Consider the following 12,904-nt stretch of genomic DNA (forward strand, 5'->3'; position numbering starts at 1 on the left):
CATCACCCCCCAATCACATACACCCCACACCATGACCACACCAAAGAATCCAAAGTTCACCAACCCGGAGATGGAGATCCTTACAGATGAAGTCATCAGAGTTTTTCTACAGCTGTTTGGTGCATTGGTCAGACAGACCAGCATAGCTGAAAAGACACGCCTGTGGGAGAGGATCGTCGAGAAGGTCAATGCTGTTGCACCCATCAGGCACACCAGGGTGGTTTGCCAGAACAGGTGGTATGATCTGCGGAGGATGGTCAAGCGCAAGATGGATGAGGAGTACGCCAACGCTCATCACACTGGAGGTGGCCCTCCCCGCAGACCTGCACAATACCATCCCAGGGAGAAGAAAGTCATGGCCCTGCTACCACCGGTGGGAGTTCACGGAATCGAAGGAGCCGTTGAGCCAGGTGAGTATACAAACAATTCATGTAACATGGGGGGACTACCAGCAGTGCCTAACAGTATGGAGGTGTGGGGTTGTGTGGCCATGACTCCCAGCAGTGCCTAACAGTATGTGGGGGTGGCCATGACTACCAGCAGTGCCTAACAGTAGGGGGGTGTGGCCATGACTCCCAGAAGTGCCTAACAGTATGTGGGGGGTGGCCATGACTCCCAGCAGTGCCTAACAGTAGGGGTTGTGGCCATGACTCCCAGCAGTGCCTAACAGTAGGGGGTGGGGGTGTGGTCATGACTCCCAGCAGTGCCTAACAGTAGGGGTGGGGTATGGGGGGTGTGGTCATGATTCCCAGCAGTGCCTAACAGTGGTGGTAGTGTGGGGGTGTGGCTATGACTACTAGCAGTGCCTAACAGTAGGGGTGGGGTGTGGGGTGTGTGGTCATGACTCCCAGCAGTGCCTAACAGTATGTGGGGGGGTGGCTATGACTCCCAGCAGTGCCTAACTGTAGGGAGGGGGTTGTGGTGGGGTGTGGCCATGACTCCCAGTAGTGCCTTACAGTAGGGGCTGTGTGGCCATGACTCCCAGCAGTGCCTTACAGTAGGGGGGTGTGTGGTCATGACTCCCAGCAGTGCCTAACAGTATGTGGGGGGGATGGCCATGACACCCAGCAGTGCCTAACAGTAGGGGTGGTTGTGGTAGGGTGTGGCCATGACTCCCAGCAGTGCCTAACAGTAGGGGGGTGTGGTCATGACTCCCAGCAATGCCTAACAGTAGGGGTGGGGTGTGGGGGTGTATGGTCATGACTCCCAGTAGTGCCTAACAGTAGGGGGTGTGTGGCCATGACTACCAGCAGTGCCTAACAGTAGCGGTAGGGTGTGGGGGGGTGTAGCCATGACTCTCAGCAGTGCCTAACAGTATTTGGGGGGTGGCCATGAATCCAGCAGTGCCTAACAGTAGGGGGAGTGTGGGGGTGTATGGCCATGACTCCCAGCAGTGCCTAACAGTAGGGGGGTGTGGGGTGTGTGGTCATGACTCCCAGCAGTGCCTAACAGTAGTGGGGGTGTGGGGGTGTGTGGCCATGACTCCCAGCAGTGCCTAACAGTATGGGTGGGGGTGGCTATGACTCCCAGCAGTGCCTAACAGTAGGGGGGGTTGTTGTGGGGTGTGGCCATGACTCCCAGCAGTGCCTAACAGTAGGAGGTGTGGCCATGACTTCCAGCAGTGCCTAACAGTAGAGGGGGGTGTGGGGGTGTGTGGTAATGACTCCCAGCAGTGCCTAACAGTATGTGGGGGGAGTGACCATGACTTCCACTAGTGCCTAACAGTATGTGGGGGTGGGGGTGTGTGGCCATGACTTCCAGCAGTTCCTAACTGTAGGGGTGGGGTGTGGGGGTGTGTGGCCATGACTCCCAGCAGTGCCCAACAGTAGGGGGGATTTTGGTGGGGTGTGGCCATGACTCCCAGCAGTGCCTAACAGTAGGGGGATGGTGTGGGGGTATGTGGTCATGACTCCCAGCAGTGCCTAATAGTATGTGGGGGAGTGGCCATGACTCCCAGCAGTGCCTAACAGTATGTGGGGTGGATGGCCATGACTCCCAGCAGTGCCTAACAGTAGGTGGGGGGTGGCCATGAATCCAGCAGTGCCTAACAGTAGGGGGAGTGTGGGGGTGTATGGCCATGACTCCCAGCAGTGCCTAACAGTAGGGGGGTGTGGGGTGTGTGGTCATGACTCCCAGCAGTGCCTAACAGTAGTGGGGGTGTGGGGGTGTGTGGCCATGACTCCCAGCAGTGCCTAACAGTATGGGTGGGGGTGGCTATGACTCCCAGCAGTGCCTAACAGTAGGGGGGGGTTGTTGTGGGGTGTGGCCATGACTCCCAGCAGTGCCTAACAGTAGGAGGTGTGGCCATGACTTCCAGCAGTGCCTAACAGTAGAGGGGGGTGTGGGAGTGTGTGGTAATGACTCCCAGCAGTGCCTAACAGTATGTGGGGGGAGTGACCATGACTTCCACTAGTGCCTAACAGTATGTGGGGGTGGGGGTGTGTGGCCATGACTTCCAGCAGTTCCTAACAGTAGGGGGATGGTGTGGGGGTATGTGGTCATGACTCCCAGCAGTGCCTAATAGTATGTGGGGGAGTGGCCATGACTCCCAGCAGTGCCTAACAGTATGTGGGGTGGATGGCCATGACTCCCAGCAGTGCCTAACAGTAGGTGGGGGTGGGGGTGTGTTGCCATGACTCCCAGCAGTGCCTAACAGTAGGGTTGGATGTGTGGTCATGACTCCCAGCAGTGCCTAATAGTAGGGGTGGGGTGTGGGGGTGGGTGGCCATGACTCCCAGCAGTGCCTAACAGTATGTGGGGGGTGGTCATGACTCCATGCAGTGCCTAACAGTAGGGGGTGTGTGGGGGTGTGTGGGCATGACTCCCAGCAGTGCCTAACAGTATGTGGGGGGGTTGTCATGACTCCCAGCAATGCCTAACAGTAGGGGTGGGGTGTGGGGGTGTATGGTCATGACTCCCAGTAGTGCCTAACAGTAGGGGGTGTGTGGCCATGACTACCAGCAGTGCCTAACAGTAGCGGTAGGGTGTGGGGGGGTGTAGCCATGACTCTCAGCAGTGCCTAACAGTATTTGGGTGGGGGCCATGAATCCAGCAGTGCCTAACAGTAGGGGGAGTGTGGGGGTGTATGGCCATGACTCCCAGCAGTGCCTAACAGTAGGGGGGTGTGGGGTGTGTGGTCATGACTCCCAGCAGTGCCTAACAGTAGTGGGGGTGTGGGGGTGTGTGGCCATGACTCCCAGCAGTGCCTAACAGTATGGGTGGGGTGGCTATGACTCCCAGCAGTGCCTAACAGTAGGGGGGGTTGTTGTGGGGTGTGGCCATGACTCCCAGCAGTGCCTAACAGTAGGAGGTGTGGCCATGACTTCCAGCAGTGCCTAACAGTACAGGGGGTGTGGGGGTGTGTGGTAATGACTCCCAGCAGTGCCTAACAGTATGTGGGGGGAGTGGCCATGACTTCCACTAGTGCCTAACAGTATGTGGGGGTGGGGGTGTGTGGCCATGACTCCCAGCAGTTCCTAACTGTAGGGGTGGGGTGTGGGGGTGTGTGGCCATGACTCCCAGCAGTGCCTAACAGTAGGGGGGATTGTGGTGGGGTGTGGCCATGACTCCCAGCAGTGCCTAACAGTAGGGGGGTGGTGTGGGGGTATGTGGTCATGACTCCCAGCAGTGCCTAAGAGTATGTGGGGGAGTGGCCATGACTCCCAGCAGTGCCTAACAGTATGTGGGGTGGATGGCCATGACTCCCAGCAGTGCCTAACAGTAGGTGGGGGTGAGGGTGTGTTGCCATGACTCCCAGCAGTGCCTAACAGTAGGGGGGATGTGTGGTCATGACTCCCAGCAGTGCCTAATAGTAGGGGTGGGGTGTGGGGGTGGGTGGCCATGACTCCCAGCAGTGCCTAACAGTATGTGGGGGGTGGTCATGACTCCATGCAGTGCCTAACAGTAGGGGGAGTGTGGGGGTGTATGGCCATGACTCCCAGCAGTGCCTAACAGTAGGGGGGTGTGGGGTGTGTGGTCATGACTCCCAGCAGTGCCTAACAGTAGTGGGGGTGTGGGGGTGTGTGGCCATGACTCCCAGCAGTGCCTAACAGTATGGGTGGGGTGGCTATGACTCCCAGCAGTGCCTAACAGTAGGGGGGGTTGTTGTGGGGTGTGGCCATGACTCCCAGCAGTGCCTAACAGTAGGAGGTGTGTGCCTAACAGTAGTGGGGGTGTGGGGGTGTGTGGCCATGACTCCCAGCAGTGCCTAACAGTATGGGTGGGGGTGGCTATGACTCCCAGCAGTGCCTAACAGTAGGGGGGGGTTGTTGTGGGGTGTGGCCATGACTCCCAGCAGTGCCTAACAGTAGGAGGTGTGGCCATGACTTCCAGCAGTGCCTAACAGTAGAGGGGGGTGTGGGGGTGTGTGGTAATGACTCCCAGCAGTGCCTAACAGTATGTGGGGGGAGTGACCATGACTTCCACTAGTGCCTAACAGTATGTGGGGGTGGGGGTGTGTGGCCATGACTTCCAGCAGTTCCTAACAGTAGGGGGATGGTGTGGGGGTATGTGGTCATGACTCCCAGCAGTGCCTAATAGTATGTGGGGGAGTGGCCATGACTCCCAGCAGTGCCTAACAGTATGTGGGGTGGATGGCCATGACTCCCAGCAGTGCCTAACAGTAGGTGGGGGTGGGGGTGTGTTGCCATGACTCCCAGCAGTGCCTAACAGTAGGGTTGGATGTGTGGTCATGACTCCCAGCAGTGCCTAATAGTAGGGGTGGGGTGTGGGGGTGGGTGGCCATGACTCCCAGCAGTGCCTAACAGTATGTGGGGGGTGGTCATGACTCCATGCAGTGCCTAACAGTAGGGGGTGTGTGGGGGTGTGTGGGCATGACTCCCAGCAGTGCCTAACAGTATGTGGGGGGGTTGTCATGACTCCCAGCAATGCCTAACAGTAGGGGTGGGGTGTGGGGGTGTATGGTCATGACTCCCAGTAGTGCCTAACAGTAGGGGGTGTGTGGCCATGACTACCAGCAGTGCCTAACAGTAGCGGTAGGGTGTGGGGGGGTGTAGCCATGACTCTCAGCAGTGCCTAACAGTATTTGGGTGGGGGCCATGAATCCAGCAGTGCCTAACAGTAGGGGGAGTGTGGGGGTGTATGGCCATGACTCCCAGCAGTGCCTAACAGTAGGGGGGTGTGGGGTGTGTGGTCATGACTCCCAGCAGTGCCTAACAGTAGTGGGGGTGTGGGGGTGTGTGGCCATGACTCCCAGCAGTGCCTAACAGTATGGGTGGGGTGGCTATGACTCCCAGCAGTGCCTAACAGTAGGGGGGGTTGTTGTGGGGTGTGGCCATGACTCCCAGCAGTGCCTAACAGTAGGAGGTGTGGCCATGACTTCCAGCAGTGCCTAACAGTACAGGGGGTGTGGGGGTGTGTGGTAATGACTCCCAGCAGTGCCTAACAGTATGTGGGGGGAGTGGCCATGACTTCCACTAGTGCCTAACAGTATGTGGGGGTGGGGGTGTGTGGCCATGACTCCCAGCAGTTCCTAACTGTAGGGGTGGGGTGTGGGGGTGTGTGGCCATGACTCCCAGCAGTGCCTAACAGTAGGGGGGATTGTGGTGGGGTGTGGCCATGACTCCCAGCAGTGCCTAACAGTAGGGGGGTGGTGTGGGGGTATGTGGTCATGACTCCCAGCAGTGCCTAAGAGTATGTGGGGGAGTGGCCATGACTCCCAGCAGTGCCTAACAGTATGTGGGGTGGATGGCCATGACTCCCAGCAGTGCCTAACAGTAGGTGGGGGTGAGGGTGTGTTGCCATGACTCCCAGCAGTGCCTAACAGTAGGGGGGATGTGTGGTCATGACTCCCAGCAGTGCCTAATAGTAGGGGTGGGGTGTGGGGGTGGGTGGCCATGACTCCCAGCAGTGCCTAACAGTATGTGGGGGGTGGTCATGACTCCATGCAGTGCCTAACAGTAGGGGGAGTGTGGGGGTGTATGGCCATGACTCCCAACAGTGCCTAACAGTAGGGGGGTGTGGGGTGTGTGGTCATGACTCCCAGCAGTGCCTAACAGTAGTGGGGGTGTGGGGGTGTGTGGCCATGACTCCCAGCAGTGCCTAACAGTATGGGTGGGGTGGCTATGACTCCCAGCAGTGCCTAACAGTAGGGGGGGTTGTTGTGGGGTGTGGCCATGACTCCCAGCAGTGCCTAACAGTAGGAGGTGTGGCCATGACTTCCAGCAGTGCCTAACAGTACAGGGGGTGTGGGGGTGTGTGGTAATGACTCCCAGCAGTGCCTAACAGTATGTGGGGGGAGTGGCCATGACTTCCACTAGTGCCTAACAGTATGTGGGGGTGGGGGTGTGTGGCCATGACTCCCAGCAGTTCCTAACTGTAGGGGTGGGGTGTGGGGGTGTGTGGCCATGACTCCCAGCAGTGCCTAACAGTAGGGGGGATTGTGGTGGGGTGTGGCCATGACTCCCAGCAGTGCCTAACAGTAGGGGGGTGGTGTGGGGGTATGTGGTCATGACTCCCAGCAGTGCCTAAGAGTATGTGGGGGAGTGGCCATGACTCCCAGCAGTGCCTAACAGTATGTGGGGTGGATGGCCATGACTCCCAGCAGTGCCTAACAGTAGGTGGGGGTGAGGGTGTGTTGCCATGACTCCCAGCAGTGCCTAACAGTAGGGGGGATGTGTGGTCATGACTCCCAGCAGTGCCTAATAGTAGGGGTGGGGTGTGGGGGTGGGTGGCCATGACTCCCAGCAGTGCCTAACAGTATGTGGGGGGTGGTCATGACTCCATGCAGTGCCTAACAGTAGGGGGTGTGTGGGGGTGTGTGGGCATGACTCCCAGCAGTGCCTAACAGTATGTGGGGGGGTGGTCATGACTCCCAGCAGTGCCTAACAGTAGGGGGGGTTTGGGAGTGTGTGGACATGACTCCCAGCAGTGCACAACAGTAGGAGGGGTGGGATTTATTTATTTATTTACGATATTTTTATTGCGCATACAAATACCCGAAGGTGTCTCGGCGCATGTGGAGGCCAGAGGGACCGAGCAGCGAGCTCACTGGTTGAACAACCATGTCTTTAGGAGCCTACGGAAGCTCATCAGATTGGGGGCAGTTTTGATAGTAAGTGGCAAAAGGTTCCAAAGCTTGGGCGCAGCAACCAGGAAACGTCTGTCTCCCCAGGTTGCTGTTCTTGTGCGAGGTACCGGCAGGAGGCAGGTGTTAGCAGATCTCAGCTGCCTTTTAGGGGTGTACAACTGAAATGCTTCGGTCAGAAACTTGGGTCCAACGCCATGCACTGCCTTATAGGCAATGCAGAGGGCCTTGAATTTAATGCGGCCCTCTACTCTTAGCCAATGAAGATGACGAATGGCGGGAGTAGTAGGCTGGCGGCGAGGGATGTCATGAAGAATTCTGGCAGCCGCATTCTGTATGGACTGCCGCTTAGATAAAACGAGTTTCTGAGAATTAAGAAAGAGGGCATTCCCGTAGTCAATTTTAGAAAACACTAGGGTAGAGACCAGGGTCTTCCCAGCTGAAGTAGGGAGGTAAGGCAGCAATTTCCTAATTTTCTTTAAGATAAAGAAGGCAGATGACACAACCTTGTTGCGTGAAGGTTAAATGACAGCTTGCTGTCAAAAATAACTCCCAGGTTTCTAGCCTTTTCAACTGGGACAGGTGGAGAACCCAGCTGGTTGGGCCACCAGATGGAAGACCATTCCGGGGAGAGTTTGCCGAAGGTCATGACCTCGGTTTTGTCTGAGTTAAGCCTCAGACAATTGGAGGACATCCAGGTACTGACAGCGAGCATGGCCCTTTGGAAATTAGCTGCCACCACTGGGCCGTCCTTATGGATCGCCAAAACCAGTTGGGTGTCGTCTGCGTAAGATGTAAGTCGCAACCCATGGGCCTTTATTACCCTCGCTAAGTCCGCTACATAGATATTAAATAGCGTAGGACTTAGCGAGGAGCCCTGTGGGACTCCACATGGGAGTGCAGAGACATGAGAGTAAAAATTATCCAACTTCACTGTCTGGGTACGGTTGGCCAGAAAGGATGAAATAAGATCTCTAGCCATGCCGTTTATCCCCAGAGCTGTGACACGGTCGACCAGAATAGCATGGTCGACCGTGTCAAAGGCTGCGGACAGGTCCAAAAGAATCAGAACGGCCACACCTCCCTGGTCCATAATGGCCCTGATCTCATCTGAGGCCTTTATTAAAGCGGTCTCGGTTCCATGCCCTTTCCTGAAGCCAAACTGCGTTTCGTCGTGAAGTTGGTGAGTATCGACGAACTCTGAGAGTTGTTTATTCATCAGTGCTTCACATATTTTGGCGGGAAAGGGGAGACACGCAATAGGTCTGTAGCTGGCCAGAGCTGTGGGATCCAGGGAGGGTTTTTTCAGAAGAGGTTTAATCACTGCCTTCTTCCACGGGGCAGGATAGTGACCAGTTTGAAATGCGGTGTTACAAATTTCCATAAGTGGGCGAGAGATCACTTCACTTAGATTGGCCATCACCGAAGGGGGACAGGGGTCCAAGGGGGAGCCAGACTAGATAGTAGAAACGAGTCTGCTAATTTGATCTTGCGTGGTGGGGACAAAAGAAGAGAAGGAATCATGGTCAGTGACTGGCTCTTCCCCACTGCAGATTCTGGATCTTGTCCCTACATCCCCAGCAAAAGATGAGTAGATATCTACCACCTTAGTGATGAAAAAGTTGGACAGAGCGTTGCAGAGAGGCTGAGAGGGTTCAGCCCCGGGACCTGAAGAAGGGGTGGCAGGGTGGTGACCACTGAGAACAGTTCTCTGGCAGAGTTCCTGGCATTCTCTATTTGGGCCGAGAAAAAGGTAGTTTTTCGAGCAGTAATAGCCTTTTTATATGTTGTCAGGGCATCTTTGTAGGATTGCTTGGCTATGGGGCAGTAAAATTTCCTCCAACGCCTTTCTAAGTTTCTACAGTGTTGTCGGTGGAGCCTGAGCTCTTCGGTGTACCAAACCGCCGACGGAGATATTCTGTTGGGTCGCATAAGCTTCTCCGGGGCCACCTGATCAGCAGCGTTCCGAATCCAGTCTTGGAAATCGGAGGCTGAGAGAGCAGGGTGGGCTCCTCCCGTGGGGGAGGATAGTGTCAGGATGTCTACCATCTGAGGGATATCTGCATTCTTCCAGGCACGGGTCCCTATCCTAGTACATGGCCTGGAGGGGGGAAGGTTAACAGGCCGAGTAGGTATACCAAAGATAATGGCCCTGTGATCAGTCCACGTGAGGGGAAGAATATCTAATACAGAGATGTGTGGGTTGTTGGTAAACAAACCATCTAGTGTGTGTCCCGCCTGGTGAGTAGTTCCCTTTACCAATTGTTGAAGTCCTAAGGTTAGGAGATCAGCAGTGAGTTGAATGGTGTTGTGGTTGCCCTGTTCCTCCAAAGGGAAGTTAAAATCTCCCAGTATCATGTATTCCGTCGAGCATATGATGTGGTCATTTAGCTCAGAGAGTGTAGCAAGAAAGGAGTTTCGAGGTCCAGGAGGTCGATATAGCAGAATTCCTTTGAGGGCTTGTTTGCAATTAATATTGATAGCAAAAGTGGCTGCTTCACAGTTGGAGGATTGTATGGGATCAAGCGTAGTGCGGTACTGATTCTTATAGATAATGGCGAGTCCTCCACCTCTTCCTATGTGTCTATCATGTCTCGCAACACTGTAGCCCTCAGGGGTTGCCTGGCAGAAGTCCGGTCCTGAGCCAGCGTCTCCCCAGGTTTCAGTGGCAAAAAGGAAGTCAAGATCGTGAGCAATAATAAACTCACTAATGTGTAAACTGTGGCATGGAAGGGAGCGCGTGTTAATAAGCGCTGCTCGACAGCCATGAAAATGAGTGATATCCACTTCATGAGAGCATATATTACTGGGGACGTCTGAGGCTGAGGAGTCTGGCAGACGAGGTTGCGGAAGTTGGTATTGGCACCCAGGACAAGGGGAAGGGGTAGCACCCACTGCAGTAGAGAGAGGCAGGATGATACAGTGTTGGTGAATGTAGCCAGGGCTCAACTGTCTTAATTGCAGGGGAGAATAGCGCACTAAAGGGCCAGGGGTTATGGCCCTGGGCCGTGTCCGGTCGCGGACGGGCGCAGACGGGCTTGGCTTAGGCGCGGCTTCGGCGCGCATCCGGCGCGCCCGCTGCGCCAGCTCGCTGCGCCGTCTGGTCATGGTACCAGTTATATAGGGTGTGAGGAGGGCGGGAGGCCGGCGCGACTAGAGCGCAGCCCCAGCCACACCAAAGATGGCGCCCACCGTCGCTTACACCGGGACAATAAACGGCTGGGCGAGGCAGGGAAAAAGAAGCAGTAGCGTGTGGAGCGGTGTCAGTGTGCCTCAGTAAAATTCCCCTTAAAATAAGTAATTTAGAGCCCCCAACAGAAAATAGTGACACAATTTAAAATGACCTTAAAAACGAATTACACAGCGTAATAATATCAGCAGAGTTGTAGATTCGGTCCGACTAGCTCGCAGCCCTAGTACTCTCACTAGGGAGAGCTCTGAAAAGGCAGCGAAGCAGAGTACAAGCCAGGCTAAATAGCTTGCGAGGGCGGGAGGCCGGCGCGACTAGAGCGCAGCCCCAGCCACACCAAAGATGGCGCCCACCGTCGCTTACACCGGGACCATAAACGGCTGGGCGAGGCAGGGAAAAAGAAGCAGTAGCGTGTGGAGGGGTGTCAGTGTGCCTCAGTAAAATTCCCCTTAAAATAAGTAATTTAGAGCCCCCAACAGAAAATAGTGACACAATTTAAAATGACCTTAAAAACGATTTACACAGCGTAATAATATCAGCAGAGTTGTAGATTTGGTCCGACTAGCTCGCAGCCCTAGTACTCTCACTAGGGAGAGCTCCGAAAAGGCGGGTAGGGTAGGAGGCTGCACTCAACCCATATGGCCCAGGTACACACCCATGCAGCATGTTCAATGCACAGGGAGTGTGAAAGAACTGACAAGATAGCTGGCACTGGGCCCTAGTGTAGGCAGCACAAGGACCTCCTGTGACCAGTGCAAACACTAACACCAGGACAAGGTCAGATATCCTGCACAGGAACTCACAACGACTATCATGGCAGCATGCTTCATGGGGGGACAGACACACCACAAGGGACGCCCACTTGCCAATCACACTCAAAGTACTAACATGGCCTGTCACGCACACCCCTTATATAAACTAAGCCCCTGGGGACAGACAATAGAGTGCACCACTGTCACAATTGTCATGTAACACAACCTCAAAAATACTGATCTGATGACGTATCCAAACAAATAAAGCACAGTGCTGAATCACAAGTCCATTGTGACTCTCCCACAATGCTGTTGCCACAGATTTGCAATAATGTGGATGCACTTAAGTGGCACCATGGACCTGGGTATTGACAAGGTAATGCATCTTTCAGAAGTGCCAAGTCCTGAAGCCCTGTGCCTCAAGTGGGTGTACTGGTCCTGGGGGTTTGGCAGTGGGTGGCTGTCACGGCACAGCAACACCTCTCAAAAGTTGCTGAATTAAATCAGCAAAATTCCACTCAGTCGCCATCATAAACATGCTGCATTAAAACCCTGTACATGCTTGAACCAGGCATAATAATTGACACTGCATTGTGCAGATTGGGCCACACAGAGCACAGCTGGATCTTTGTGGTGCTGGCGACACAAGCCACTGCAATGGCTGTGACAGTCATCGTCAACAGTACCCAACATGTCAAGCACCCATGAGCACATGTCAATCTCACCCCATAACATACACATACACAAGTGAACAATTTCAACAATCCAAAGCAGGGGGAACATTGCTAACGACAATGTATATTGAATATAGATGTTGCATGATAGTGCCATAACAGTGTTTGTCTCTCACACCCACAGGTGAACGTGTGGAAACTACCCCCAACCAGGGGGGAGATGGATCCCAGTCCCTGGCTCAGCACGGCACTGACCCCACCATCAGCGAGCCCTCTTAACACACTGTGGATGACCCCAACCAACCAGGCCCCTCTGGATCCCAAACCCCTGCAGCAGCTGAAACAGATACATCTGTGCCAACCACCCCACCCATTCCCGCCACATCCCAGCAGACAACTCAGAGCCCTGTCCATGATCCACAACAGAGCCAGTCTGACAATGAGGGACATGGTTTGCCGGGCACCCATGAGGTGGCAGACAACACCTCTACTGCCATTACTCATGGGTCCCGTCGACATGATGTGCCCACAAACGCAGACCCGGCTCGTGTGGGCAGGGGTGGTGGAGTGGCACAAGGCGGAGGCGAGAACCTGACCACCCAGGTGCAGGGCCCGGTATGGCAGAACTCAGAGACATCATGGATGTATACCGGCGGGACACCAGCGAGTTCAGCCTGGTAGTGGAGGCCCTCAACAAAATGACAGATCAGCAGGCCCAGCTACATGCCAGTCAAGAACAACAGCAGGGACGGAAGGAGGCAAGACTGGATGAGCTCCTGACGGTGCATAGGGAAATTTACCAATCACTCCGTCTGATCGCTGTCAACATGCAGCGCCCACCCTGAGTCACAAGGCCAGACACATCTAGGCAAAGACCAACAACAGGCACAGAGAGGGAGGAGGAAGAGGAATTGTCAGACGGAGAATCCCATGCATCGTCAAGGCCTGCACGTGAGGGTCCCCCAAGGAAGGTGGGTCATCCACGGTCCAGACGTTGAGAGGCATAGGGCCATGCACAACTCCCAGGTCACCTGGTCTGGCATCTTGCCTTTGTGGCCAACAGCATCACCCGATTGACTTTCAGACTTTCCCACATGGACTTGCTGGTCGCAGTGTGCCCAATGATGCCAAGCACTGTGCCTGGACTCTGTTGACTCATACTGTAAGGCATCACATCTCCTGCTGTGAACTTTGGATTCCCCCCTTGTTGTACAGCACCTACTCACGTTACACGCACAAGAGT

At 55.0% G+C, this 12,904-nt stretch overlaps 1 pseudogene; it reads left to right on the top strand.

Annotated features, from left to right (window-relative positions):
* The first annotated feature begins 253 nt into the window (after positions 1–253).
* Positions 254–12,659, top strand: LOC147703706 (uncharacterized; annotated as a pseudogene).
* The last annotated feature ends 245 nt before the right edge of the window (positions 12,660–12,904 follow it).

The sequence above is a fragment of the Lissotriton vulgaris genome, chromosome 7, assembly GCF_964263255.1.
Source record: "Lissotriton vulgaris chromosome 7, aLisVul1.2, whole genome shotgun sequence".
NCBI lineage: Eukaryota > Metazoa > Chordata > Amphibia > Caudata > Salamandridae > Lissotriton > Lissotriton vulgaris.